This window comes from Caloenas nicobarica, chromosome 24 (assembly GCF_036013445.1).
Source record: "Caloenas nicobarica isolate bCalNic1 chromosome 24, bCalNic1.hap1, whole genome shotgun sequence".
NCBI lineage: Eukaryota > Metazoa > Chordata > Aves > Columbiformes > Columbidae > Caloenas > Caloenas nicobarica.
Window position 1 is genome coordinate 5,446,115 of NC_088268.1, and position 14,544 is coordinate 5,460,658.

A 14,544-nucleotide genomic window follows, 5' to 3' on the forward strand; every position below is an offset into this window, starting at 1 on the left:
CAAACGTGCTCAGGCTCTTCTCGAATGACACCGAGCATCTCACTTGCAAACAGGCACATTGTCATCTCAAATCCAAGCCCTGACCCCTTTTGCTAATGCAAATCTAAATGTCACTTTATGGGACATTTATAATTATGAAAATGGGACGGTGCTGCCGGATGCACAGGCAGACCCTGTGAGTATGAATATTACATTAATGTGCCCAACGCTAGCTCGCTGATCCCGCTGGCAGGAGAATAAAAAATGCTTGAGTGAAACTTTTATTTAGACGTTAAGAATCCAGGCCCCAGCGGGGTGACGGAGGCAGCCCCGGCGAGATCCCATCAGCGCGAGCGCTCGAATTGAATTACCCAGGGGGGAAGGCAGGAGCCGCGAGTACTGCTTCGCTTATTTAATTTCATTTACTTTCAGTACATTATCAGCATGGGGCTTCCCTCTGCCCCCGTTCCCCCAGAAAACCAGCAGCGTGTGGGATGCTGCTGGCGCTTGAGCCAAGGCAGGGACGTGTCCGGCCATCCTGCTCGTCCTCGGGATGCACTTTCCGCTCGTTCCCCAGTTGGCAAGAGAGATTTGGGGGTGCAAGGAGCTTTCAAGACCACAAAGAGCACCCGAAGCGGGGAAGGAGCACGGACACAATGGGAGCCAGCAACAGCCTCTTCCAGCCCCACATCTTCTCTCTTCACCATCACTTCTCCGTGTCCGCGAGCAGGCAGGACCCCGGGACCTGCTCGGTTGTGCTTTGCCCGCTTTGAGATCGATTTTCCATGTGAGCAGATCCCACGTTTCAGGTGATTTGTGGCCCTGGGGCCCAGGATGTGCCAGGCTGGCAGCTCCCCAGGGCACCAAAACACCATCAGGAGCCCAAATCTCTCCTGCTCTGCAAGAGACACCGTGCCTCAGTTTCCCAGGAAAACCCACACGAAAGGAGACTCCCTTCTTAAATACTCAGTGGCTGCTCAGACAGACTAATACAATTAAGGAGGGGTTGTGAGGCTGATTCAATTGCATGAGGCTCTGGAAATGTGAAGTTTTACAGCCTGTGACACGGAGGTGGCAGCTGTGACCCGCGTGTTGCACGCAGCCTCCCTAATGCAGCCCTGCGAACGGGAGCCGGGGAGATTAAATCTGCCAGAGGTGGGTGAGCGGGGCCGCGGCGGCTGCAGACGGGGCTGGGGCTACGCGGGGTGTCCCTGTCCCCCCCCGTGTCCGCAGCCTGTCCCTAACAACGATCCAGATGGCCTTTGCCTGCAGCAAGTAGCTGAATTAACCTGCAAAGCCAGTCCCTGGGGTTTTTGGTTTCTTTAAGCCATCCTAATGGACACCCAGAAGATGCAGAGAGGTGAGGTGGGAGCCCAGCCCCAGGCAGGTCTCTGCTCTCTGAGGGGTTTATCTGGCCCAGGACCACACGGCTGGCAGGTAAATCACAGCTCACCACATCTTCCAGGGCTCCAAGCGATGGAAAAACCAGCCCACCACCAGCTCATCTGTTCCAGCCACTAATGGCCATTCACCGTGTATAAAAACAGAGAAAGGAAAGGCCTTAAATTAATCTGAGAGAGACACGTGTGCTCTCCGAGACACACGGTCCCTCTCCAGTCCCTCCTGGTTAGACTGGGTTTGGATGGTCTCGGTGGTCCCCGGCATCTCCCCCAGCAAACAACTGGTACCGGCAGCGCTGCCCAGTGCCACCAGCTCTTTCCTTTCCCCTTTTTATTGCACCTCGACCTTTCTGGCGATTTGCATCCCGCGGGTGCTGCTGAAGGTTCCTCTCAGGGTGGGCCCAGGTCACCCACCCAGCCTCTGCCTTTGCTGACCAAACGGCATCTTTTGGGCAAAGTTTCTCGGAGTTTGGCCGCTGAGCGCCGTGACCGTTCAGCCCCATCCTCGCCGTGTCCTCAAGGACCTCTGGATTTCAGCTCTCGGCCCGTCGGTCTCTGAGTCACACACACCAGCTGCACAAAATGTCACCGGAGCCGCAGCCAAAGACGCCCGGGGGCCGCGTCGGTGCCCACACTGTCACATCAACCCGCGCTTCAAAGGGACGGAGCGCGGGGGCACGACGGTTACAGCTAATTCCCCGTCCTCCCGCTTATTCACCAGGCTCAAATGTGCCAAGAGCAGATTCTGCTCCCGGGGAGTTCGCAGGGAACACCCAACTGCATTTCAAAGGCGAGCACGATCGGCTGTGATTTCCCAAAGCCCTCCGTGGTGGCTGCGCTCTTTTTCCATTGAAGCTAATGAGAAAAAAAACAGTCAGAAAGAGAAAAACAACCCCTCCCGCCGCCTTCAAAGCGAGTCCAGCTCAGGGAATGCTGAAAGCTTTTGGAAATCTCCCCTGCCACCCAGGTCTGTGCGGGGAACGGGGCCAGGACGGGCTGCGGGGGCTGGTGGCCCCAACGGCCACTGCCCAGCGGCGTGTGGGGTCTGTTCAAACACCAGTTCCATACGTGCAAAACCACGGGGCTGTTTGCAGCCACGCTCCTTTCTGTCTCTGGCGGGAGAATAATGCTCCCTGTATGTAAACCGTTCCCTTTTTCTAAGATCAAGAGGATCCCGAAAGCATCTCTGCTTCTCCCATCACGATCCACAGGGGTGCAGAGCCCCCAGCCTCCGCCCGGGTTCACCGAAGTTCCATCCCCTTGGTCAGGCCACGAGCCACCATCCGTCCCACGGTCCCTTTGGCCGCCGCCTCTTGTCCCCCTGCCCCAGGTCACAGCCCGTGGCCCCGGCGGCCCCGGACCCTCCGTCCCCTCGGTCCCCTCGGTTGTTCTGGCCCCGGGAACGCTGCCGAACCTTCCGGCGCCTTGGAAACGCCTGCGGATCATTTATAACGACAGGGACAAAATGTGCAACTGTTTGAAAGAGAATGGGGAACTAAACAATTGTCAACATGGATCATACGAAATAGATCTTGTGCCAGACTAATTTTATTGCATTTTTTTGAGCAGGAAAATAAGAAAGTAGACGAAGAAAAGGCAAGGCACAGCAGAGAAGATTTATTTGGGCTTCAGCTTGACTTTTCAGAAGAGGCTAGTAAGCAAAATTCGGAGTGTAGGCATCCACCCCGGGATAACCACCTAGATTGAAAGCTGGTCAGCAAGCAGGAGGCAGCTAAAAATCAATGGCAATATATCATCGAGGGGAAATTATCAACTGAAATAGCCCTGTGCTCAGCTTCGGGATCCATCATCCTCAGGCCCAGGAGCTCTCGGATGCTACGAGACACCCCAACCCAGAACCCTCCCAAAAACCCAACCCAGAGCAGCCCTGGGGGCGGGCGGGAACTGCTCAATACGCTCTTGTACGCACCAGTACAGACCAGTATTGAAGGCACGAACCAAGATTAACTGGTCCCAGGCAGCGGTCCACGAGTGCTGACAGTCAGAAGCAAACCCCAAATCCATGGGAGCCGCTCAAGAAAACCACAGTTCTCACCTGGGGCTGAACGGTGCCTAATTAACTGCATTGCCCCAATGTCCTCGTTGGACCGCAATTAATGACCGAACACAAATAAACAGGGGACATACAGATGGACCTTTGTTAGACGCCAAGTTAGTGTTGGATTCGTTGTTTTTGCGGAGGAGTCCGTGACTGTGGTTTTATGATTGATAAGCAAACAAGAGACAGTCAGTGGCAAAGAGCTGACTGCAGATTGGGCTGGGATTTAGCCCGAGAAGGTGGAAAAAAGCCTCCCACTTTTATTGGTATTTTTTCTTTAATTCTGTCTGGAAAATTTAACAGCAAGTTTGAAGTTCAACCAACTTTGCCAAAGGAAAAAAAAAAAAAAAAGAAAATTCAAAGAGCAGGCAGAGCCTTTGGCCCAAAAGTTTCCTTCCAAATCACTAAGTCTATAATTGCAAAATAAAAACCACTAAATCTCAATATCTATTTGCACAGCTCATTAGCCAAGGGCTCACACTCAGCAAAGAGGGAGGGAAGAAGAAACCCCTTCGGCTCGGAGCGGGTTTGGGGAGTTTCCATGGAAACGGGCCCTTCGCAGCCGCGTCTCGCGCGTTCCTGCTCAGACGGGTCTGTCTGTCCGCCCGGCCGCCGGCTTCCCCAGGACACCATCTTTTAAAGTCCTCCAGAAAAAAAAAGCCCAATGTATGAAATATATAAATATATAATCTGTGTAACTCATTCCCCTGTTATTTCTCTCCCCCAAACATAACATTATGTCAGACATTCGACCTGCTGTGCTACTGGGACAACATGATTTACAGCGTGAAAAGGGAAAACCTAAATCATCACGTAATGAAAACATTAAAGTTAATGCATCACAAGTGAGGAATTTATTACCATTAACTCCAATAAACAGTTATAAACCACCCGTCCTTTCCTGTCCACGCGCAGGGACACGGGCACAGGGACTTCATTAAGCTCAGCTTTCCTTTCCTGCCCAGCAGAGCGCTCATGTGTGCTCCCCCGGCCACCACTCCTCGTTAGCCGGACTGGCTCATTTTCCGGGGCCTGGCGAGGCTCTGAAGGCCTCATCCATTTCCTTCCACGGGCGGCTCAGCGCAGACGGATGGAACGGGAAAGTTCACGAGACGTGCAGCCCGATGAGTTTATTTAAACGCCGCTGAAATACACGCTTTGACAAAAGCCAACCCTCGCCCCGGCCCCGGGCGCCGTTACTCAGAGAAGCTGATGGATAAGTAATAACATCTGGGCGGTTGTGCGGACACCAGCCCACCTCGGGGGGCACTTGGCCAAATATTTGGCTCTCGCGGATGTCCTGGCACCACCTCGGAAAGCCGAGCCTGACGTCCGAACCCCAGCGAGAGGTGTGGGGGACGACGGCCAGGGCGGCTGCTTCCCCGCGGGACCGTCTGCCCCGTCCGCGTGGGGTCTGAGGGGCCAAACCCCGTCACGGCTGATGTCCTGCCGTCCCCCCGGCCACGCTCAGCCATCCAGCAGCGCGACGTCGCGCCCGAGAGCCGCTGGGCCCGGCCCAGAGCAGACCCGGGTTTAGTTCACAGCCTGCCAAAAGACCAGACACCTGTTGGCTAAAGCCCGGCTTAGGCCCCTGATTCCTATAAAAATTCCGTACCACATAATCATCAGCCTTGACACAAATGATTCCTATAGATCACTGCGGAAAATCGAGAGGATTTAAGGAGAGAGGAGGGTTAGGAAAAAGTAAAACAAACGACATGCAATTTTTCAAGCGGAAACAATGGCAATATGAAGATATATAGGTGTCAGCCGTTCCATAGGAGGCAGGAGGCTGTGCTCTTTTACCTCTTACAGTGTCACTCGCGTGACCTCTACCATTTGAAATGCTTTGATTCCACCTTGCCCAAGGGATCCGCGAGTGCCGGGGAAGAGATGAGGGATGCCCGCGCCTGACCTCACCTCCGCATCGCTGACGACTGACGGCATAAATCAGCTTTTCCCCTCCACAGACCCGAGTGTCAAGAACCCATGTGAGAAGGCTGGAAATATTAAATGATTTCCCTGAGGGTTTTCATTGCTACTTGGTTTCTCTCCTGTAACTGCAGGGCTGTGTTTCACATGAAGAACAACTTTCCCTTGAGCCCCCGGTTTGTGTGTCGGGGGTGGGAAGGGGGATGCTGGCAGGGGAGCAGGACGGGCACCGCAAAATCAAAATCCACGGCCCCAACTTGCTGCGCTCATCCTTCCTGGCCTGGTGCAAACCCAGACTGGTGCGATCCCGGTAAAGAGACGTAAAGAAGAGGTCGCTGAGGTTGCTCGTGGAAGGGGTGAGAAGGACGGGAGCCATCCTGTTGCTGGGGACCAGGTGAGCGTGCACATCCCCGAGAAAGAATAAAACCAGCCAAGAAAACTGGTGGGAGCTATTCCCCAGTGACAACGGGTTTATTTCTCCCACGCGCCAGCCAGTCTGGCAGCACCTCCTTGGTGACCTGAGCCACGTTGGCTGGTTTTGGTCCGGCTTTCACGGCCACAGCAAGTCAAGAAGCTGACAAGAAGTCTTGGGGAATCAGATCAGCTGATTTTAGGTATATTTAACCTGGCACTTGGCAGCGTTTCCCTGGACCGCAGGCAGCCCCCCCCTTACCTGGCCGCCGAGAGCAGCGGTAGCTGCCGTTTGCACTTCCCAAGCCTAAAACCGCAGCGCTAAGCGGGATCATTATTCCGCCCTTCCAACCCAGCATCGCTCTTTAAAAACAAATTTTGCAGGTAATTAGTCCTAACTGCTGTTTGCCATGGAGCTACTGGTTTGTCTCATCTCAAAAGCCGGTCGAGGCATCTTGGTGGCGGGTTCCTCGGCTGCCGGTGACATCCCCGGGGACGGGGACGGGGACGGGGACAGCGCGGTGGCCCCGCGGGCACACAGCCCGTTTGCCGACGGGCATCATGGCCGTGGGTTAGGCCTGCGTCCCGTTAAACCAAAGGCCAACCGAATTCCTGAGCTCCCTGGCACGGTTTGATAGGCCACATTTGACACTGGAAATCGCCGCCTCGTGGTCGTGACTCTGGCGAGGATGACGAAGGTCCTGGCCGGGCTGGAGGCAGCGAGGGGGAGGAAACCGCCCTTCCCGTACTCATTAAACTCTCGCATTTCAAACGAGCAGCCTGGTTCTCCCACTTCCCTTTCATCTGGGCTCAGGTCTATTTTTTCCTTGCTTCCTACTTCTGAGTAATTGTTAGAAAAGTAAAATCAACAGGTCGTAAAATTATAAAAGCACATTCTCGGGTAAATCCTCCCCTTGGGCTCACTTCTGCTCTCGTTTTTCACTGATAAAATGCCCCTGCCTTCCCTGGAGCCCTCTTGATTTACATCACATACCTTGGATTACGAAAGAAACGTTGATTTTCTGATATCAACACAACATGAATCTAGACACACCCAGCCTAGCTGTGCCAGTCCAATAAATCAGGAGCAGAGCCAGGAATAGCTTATATCCGAGTAATAGAGCTTCAACTACACCATCCTGATACGGTGAGAGCAATCCAACCTCCTTAATGTAGATAGTTATATCCAAATAAAGGTGCTTTATGTCAGTATAAATTATCCTTTTCCCATTTAGGGAGGCCTTTCTACAAAATGAATGTGCTAGAGCAACTGCCAATCTGGATACAGATATATTGTTTAGAAAAAAACAAAACCACCAGCAAGCCCTCATTGCAATACGAGCGGCGTTTGACGGCTCCATCTCCTGGAGCCGACACGTCGGGGTCCCCCCGGACACGGTGCCGTCCGCTCCGGCCCCGTTCCACGCAGATCCACGGGGATCTGCAGCAGGTTTGGGGTTTTCTCCTCCAAATTTCCTGCATTTTCTGATGTATCACCCCTGTCTGAGCGGGTCAGGGCCCCCCTTGGGAGGAGGCACCAAGTGCTTCACAAGATGGGAGCGCAACCGGGAGGAGACGAGGATGGGGATGGGGACAGGGACGGGGATGGGGACAGGGACGGGGATGGGGACAGGAACGGGGACAGGGACAGGGACGGGGACGCCTTTGGGAGCCACCACCAGGTGGGAGAGATGATCCCCAAATGAATTTCAGACCAGACTTGACCTGGGGGTCATTTCTGCCAGCCTGGCCTGGCCGGGGCAAGCTGTGCTGACAGGCGGCTTTGCACCATGTGCTCTTGGTCTGTCCTAAGTGCCTAACAAGGGGTTTTAGTGTCTTGTCTGTCCGCAGCCACAATTAAACACATGTGTAGACGAGGAGCGGGACCAGGGGCTGGGACACAAGAGAAGTGGAGCAGGAGCCCGACGTGACCACATTCCCCCCGCAGCATCCCGGGGTCTAGAACCACCAGGACTGAGCAGCCCCTCCCTGAGAAAGAGCTTTTCGCCAGATACTCTGGTTTTTTGCCTGAGGTTTTTTGGGTCTTGTTTTTTATAAGGTGCAAACTCTGCAAAATCGAAAGAGCTTGAGGAATCTCTGAGCGCCTCCCTGTCTCTGTTGGAGAGCGGGGCTCTGGGAGCCCGGCCTGGGCTCCGTCTGCAGAGTCCGATTCCCTCGGCTCGCTCCCCAGGCAGGGAGAGAAACCGGCATTTTCTCCCCTTGGAGCACAAAGAGCGCCCGGGGTGCTTGGCCGGCGGCAGGTGAACGGGATAACTGCTGCCCCGGGTCCCTTCGCCATTCCCAACGTTGAAGTCGATTCCGCGGCTCCCGGCGCAGCGCGGGAGCGTCTGGAGCTCATTAGCGGATCCCGCTTTGCGCGGCTCTGGGACAAAGATGTTTCTTTTTAAAGCCGCGGGCTCCCGCGGGCAGGAGCCCGAGTGATGAAAGGACTTTCTGGGTGGCGGCCGTCCCGGCAGAGATGCAAGAACCGGAGCCCTGGGCAGGCTGATTTAACTCAAAGTGATTTAAATCGTCATGAAAATTGACGATTTAAATCATCGAGCAAGACTTCTTGATTGAAATCATCCATTTTAATGTTGTTTTGCATCTGTACTCTTTACTCGCTTTCTTAAGGAAAGCTGGTAACCATTAAAACACGTTGATAAAGTTATGGTCAATTTAACATTTCTCTTAGCTAACCAGCAGAACACACTATTTCTATGCAAAAAAATATTTTGGTCGTTATGTAGCTTAACAAACATTTATTTGGGTACTTAAATTTTGTATTATGTCACAAAATGGTGAAAGATGTGGGGTTTAGGAAGTGATTATTAACTTTTATTCACAGCTAATGCAAAACATTATATGGCCTGAGACCGAAATTCAAATATAAATATACAAAAGCAATGTTTTGAGTTTTATTGGTAAAATAAATTTACTTTTAAATTGATGGATATATCAGGGGAAAAAAATTAAATCCTGTTAAATTTAAAGGTGATTTGTTTAACAAAGGAAGTATTATCAGACGTGATGGGATGGAGTTGAAGGCTCCTGGTTATCACATCCTTCCAGTTGGTGGATCTCATCCTCCCAAACCTCGTCTCCTCTGCTAAATTTGGAACAAAAGCAGAGGTTGCCTCTCTCAGCCTTCCAGTTTTTGGCTCTGCATGAGAATGGGAACTAAACTGCTGCAGTAAATCAAATTGGAGAAAAAATTCTCTGTGCGCCTCTGTGGTGTTAAATCTGGTTTAGGACCTTCCAGAAACCCTGGGACTAACGGGACTCTCCAGGGACTTGCTCAAGACTTTGGAGAGCAACAAGTTTGTATTGTTTATTTTTGAGTCTCAACAATTCTCTTAAAGCCTCATTTTTCAAGAAAATATCTTTGGATTTTTAAATCACACCCATCGGCTCCCTCCTCAGCGGCCTCGGGCTGGGCAGGGCTGGGTTCCGGGGGAGCCTCCCGCAGGGCGCCCCCAAACCGCAGCATCGTCCTCCTTCCCCCCCGAGCCGCGAGCGCTGGGCCAGCGAAGAGCCAGAGCCCATTGCAACCAGCGGAACCCGGGATCTCACACCTCATTTTTCCCAGCCCGTCGCCGCTATCCCAGCAACTTCCACCTCCCGTCCGCTGAGTTCTAATTTCATTTCCCGCTCCCCAGCTCTTTCCGGGGTCTGGCACCCCCAGGCGAGGCTGACACGAGTCAATCGGTGTCTGTGAGTCCTCCCAGGCCCCGCGGTCCCGGGCACGGAGCCATGCGGGGATCGGAAACGGGGCCGCGTCCCCGCGGGGAGAGCTGGGCCCGCGCTCCGGGGAGGAGGATGCTCGGGGCTCCGGTGTTGGGTGATACGGGGCAATTAGATTAAAGTATCTTCCATTAGTGAAGAGTGAGAGTTTGCTAAGTGTGGTATCTGTTAGCCCAGAGTCATAACAAACCCACAGATAAATGAAGTGCCAGTTACCTCCTTAAAAAAAAAAAAAACACCAGGAAAAAAAGAGCAAGCTGCTTCCTCTTGGAAAGGCTCCGGGCTCCCGAGTCCCCTGCCTACAATGGTCTATCTCTGCAAACCCATTTCTAGAAAACCGGAGTATTTAACACAAAATTAAGGATGTGTGTTCAAGGGAGACAGCTGGGAAATGATAAATGCGGGACAAATTTTTAGGGAGCACTGAACCGCCATGGTAAAGCATCACGGGCAGGAGCATTTGCTGGGCAGCCCTGCGCAGCATCCACCTGCAGGTTCCGACAACTTTCTGCAGGACACGAGGGAAATGGCTGGAAAAACACCCCTGTCCCGTGCAAAGTTCATCGGCCCACGCTGCCTCTCACATGTCAACTGATTGACCTGAAATTTCTACTACACGGCCTTCCCCTTGCAAAGCCGTGCCAAGGCCGAGCGCCAGGCCCAGCCTTGGGCTTCACTTATTTAAACTGTGCCCAAAAGCGCACATTTTGGGCACTTCTGCTTGCAAAGCATCCCCTGAAGCACAACCCCAGGGCAGGGCCGTGGCAAACCCTGCTGGGCAACGCGGGGCTGCTGGGGGACAACACGCAGCTCTGCAACGGGGCAAAGCAGGGAGGAAATGCAGCGTTTCTGGCACCTGGCACGGGCGCTGGCGCACAGAGCCGGGGCCACGCTGTCCCTCCATCTGCAGCGCCGAGCGCCGCGGCATCACCCCGCTGCCCCCGGCATCCGGGCGGGAAGCGGAGATGAAACTTGGCCACTGCTTTTCCTTGTTCCAGATAAGAAAATCATTTGTCACCGTGGGGCGGGGTGGGTGTCGGGGCTGGGGGCGGGGGGGTGGGCTTTTATCAGGAAAGTGTCAGTCTGTCCACACGACCTGGAGAACAAATGTGTGTTTTATCGCCCGCCCAACAGAACCCGCCGAACACCTGCAGCAGGCGTGTGCCCCGGCCCCGCCGCGGAGGGAGAAAGTCACAGTGATGGATTTGCCCATCTTAATTAATGTAAACAAACAAAAGAGGAACATCAAATAATGCCCTTGACAGCCTGAAAACGGAGCTGGGAGAGCAGAGAGCGCTTTATAAAAGGAGCCCTTTTGATGTGCAGGCCACAGGATCAAGGTTTGTAAATAGCAGCAGCTCCATATCGAGGCTTATCCAAATATTTTCATTTCCCATCACAAGCTGAGAGCCAGGGGTTGATGGTTTTGGACTCTTCAACTTTCAGCTTTCACCCTGCAGCCCCGGAGCGAGCAGGAGGAGGGCGGGGGGGCTCCCTGCGCCCAGCGCTGACACGGGGCACCTGGGGACCCTGGGCCACCAGCACCGCTGTCCCCACCATCACAGCCGCCCGGGGGCTGCTGAGCCAGGGCCCATCGCGGCCCTCGCCGGGTCCATCCCCTTCTCCCTCCAGACGCCGGCGGAGGAGCGGATCTGAGGGCTGGGGCGGTTCAGCAGCCAAACATGAATCACCCGTGTCACACCGGGGGGATGAAGCATCACCCGGCGATGTATAAACAGGATTAGCATGGCTGAGACATGCGAAGCAATCCTTCCCCTGCAGACAGGAGCCCGGACCCCAGCGGGGCTCCCCCGCCCGGCCGCCCTTCCTCCTTGTCCCCGCCGGGCACAAGGGGGTCCCTGCAGGGAGGGGACACCCGGGCCAGCCCAGGAGCCGGGCAGCCCAGGGCAACAGCCCCGGATCTGGGGAGCAGAGAGGGAGTTATCGCTGTGGGGGTCAGTTTAATCCTGAGCAGCGACGGCACTGAAGTTAGGGGGAAGAGGAAGGGAGAAAAAAAAAGCTTTACACCATAAATATCCCATGAATTCCCGTCTTGATGTCAGGGTTACATTTGGGGTCTTTAAAAACACATACGACTAAAATGGAGTGTTTCCATCACCGCTCTGGCATATTTACGGTCTCCGGGAAGGGCTCCCAGACACAAATCCCACTTTGACTTACAAAGGCCCCGGCAAAGGTCAGCGCAGGGCTGGCCGGGGGTGAAGGACGGGGGGAGCCGGGGGAACCCCGGCCGGGGGCAGCGGGTGCGGCCGCCCCGCCCCGCCCTGCCCCGGGGGCGCTGGGGGGTCCCCGCGGCTGGGGCCGCCTGCCCGGGCAGCGCCGGGGGAGCCGGGGGGCGGATCGTGCCGTTCCGGGGCTTCGCCACAAGGCAGCAGCAGAAGCCCAGGATTGGAGCCGAGAGCATCGCGGTGCAGGGGACAGGGGACAGGGGACAGGGGACACCCCCCGCCCGGTCTGTCCCCCCAGAGAGGGGCTGTGCTGATCCCCCCTGCCCTGGGGACCCCCCGTCCTGGGGGTGATGCCCAGGAGCACAAAGATGCTGGAAGATGGCGGGGGGGGGCTGTTCTATCACCCAGAAAAACAGTTTTCAGAGCCTTTGGTCCCAACCCTGGAGGTTTCCATCCTAAAAAAAGCCTGGAGAGGAGGTGACTGGCAAGGAAATATCCTTGGGCAGGGTCAAAGAGGTACTAAAATAAGACCTGGGGGTAAAACTGGGCTCTCTCAGCTCCCAGTCTGGTGTCGTATAGGTCAGACTGGGCAGGACGGGGCAGACGGGGCAGGACAGGTCAGACCTTTCAGCCCGCCCTGGTCCCACATCCCCTCACCCACCGACACCCCAGCCGGGGACGTGGGACGGCTGGCAGGGTGCCAGTGTCCCCCCATCCTGTCCCTGTCCCCGCCCAGGCTCAGGGGGCTCCAGTGACCCCCGGCCAGTCGGGAAGGACAGGCTTTGCCGCAGTTTTGGGGCAGCTGCCCCGTGCCGTGGCCGCCCCTGCTGTGACCGGGACGGCAGGGTGTGCGGGGCCCAGCTCCTGCCCTTCCTTCTCCTGACTTCATCGCTTTTCCTCTGCAGACTTGGCTAAAAAGTGCTGAACGCGGCACTGCTTGACTGGAATTATTTACCCAAAGGTGGGGGATGAGAGAAACACACTATGATTAAAAAAATTATTGGTAAAAGGACATAAAATAAAGTATTGATCAGGTTGGCTGTATCCCACCTCTGGAAATATAAGAAAGTGACAGGGCTGTATAAAGAATGCTGGGTCCAAAAAAGAAGCTGCTTCTTATTACAGCTCAGATACCCACCAAGCGATAAATCCAGGACGTTATAGATCAGGAGTTTATTATAAAAAGCACCAAATGTGGTTAATCAGATGTGTCCTTGGCTACAAATCCAGGCTGGCTCAGGGGCTCGGGACCCAGGGGTGACATTGGCACCTTAACCCAACCTCCAGCACCGCACGGGGGAGAGGCTCCAATTCGGGGTTTGGCACTAACCGCATGTAACCTGCTCTATGAAAATGGGGAGAAAAAGGTAAATTCTCAGTGCCGGCTCTGCACCCCTTTAGTACTAAGCCTGGAGCTAAGGAACAGCAGGGCTGGGCTCTGCAATCCCAACTCCCGGCATAGGGACAGGGCTGAAATCTTTAGGCAAAGGTGGGAGAGACACTGAGACCCTTGAAACGTCTCTCATCAAATCAAAACACTGAGCTTAATGGCTCTGGCTACCTCGGAGACCAATAAAAGCCCCAAAACCGGTTATGAGACTGTGATCTGAGGTTAGAGGAAACCTGGCAGAGTGCTGACTGATTGGAGAGTTATTGGAAATAAATAAAAAGGTTGCATTAAACCTAACGGAAGGTCACAGCGCGAGCGTATCTCATGGAAGGTGACTGCCCTCATTACCCACACCAGGGTACCCCCCTGCACCTTGGGGATGCTGCTGGTGCTTTCAAGTCTCTTTGTGGAAAAGAGATTTATATAAAACTGATTATTGTTATTTTTGCAGCGGAGGAACAGCACATTCATCAGGCTGCTCTGCTCTTCCCCGCTTTCGGTTCCTTCACTTGAGACACTGCAACCGGCCTCCTTTTCCAGCTCTGAATTTGTTCAGGGATTTAAAAATACAATTTAAAAAGGCAAACAGCAGCCTCGGCGGGGAGCGCGGCAGCACTGGCCAGCCCTTCCCAGCAGGACCTGCCCGTGGGGCAGCATCCAGCCCCTTGGCCCCACAGCCGGGGCGCGTGGAGCCCTCAGCACCCACGGTTCTGCTGACCCCAAAATGCCAGAGCACTCGGGCTGTGTCCTCCCCAAACCTCCCCAGGGAAGATGCAAAGGGCTTATCTCGGCAGGAGATACCTTATCTCCTGCAACGTGAGCACTCGCTTTTTCAGCCTCCTTTGAAAATCCCGGCTATCTTCCCCAGTCAGGGCAAACCATCGAGCCATTAAACAAGCCGAACCCCCAAAAATATGAGCGCAGAGCAAAAAGGGCTCACGTAACTTCATACGCCACCATGTTATTCATGTACCTTCATATGCCACCACCCTGCATTTCTCCCTTGACATCCCTGTAAATTTTCAGCTTTTCTTCAGACCTTTGCCCAGAAAGTACCAAGTTCTGGCAGGAAAAGCATTAAAAATAAAATTCCAACCAGTGCAGTCAAACTGGAAGCTCCTGACAGCTCAACTCCAAACAACCAGGGGCTGCGGCAAGCTTGATAATTTGCCCCAGAATCTATAAATCTGAAAACTACAAGATATATTAACTCCATAACCTCAGTCCTTCCAACCCCAAGAGAGCTCTCCCCCGGGAACCAAGCGTCTTTTCATCTTTACGGGGCTGGGACGGGTTCACCGCAAACTTTCTCCTCCGGGAAGGAGATGGTGTGTGTTCCTGCGTCCCCGAGGACCCTCTCGGCGTCAAGGGGAGGGAGAGGAACATCATGAAGAATTTGTAACCGTGCATGTAGAGATGACATTTATAGGGCTCTCAAAT

At 54.3% G+C, this 14,544-nt stretch overlaps 1 protein-coding gene across 1 annotated transcript in view; it reads right to left on the bottom strand.

The window, feature by feature from the left end:
- Positions 1-14,544, bottom strand: part of SKAP1 (src kinase associated phosphoprotein 1) — a 128,297-nt gene that overhangs the window by 23,786 nt on the left and 89,967 nt on the right. The gene's annotated exons all lie outside the window — the stretch shown is intronic.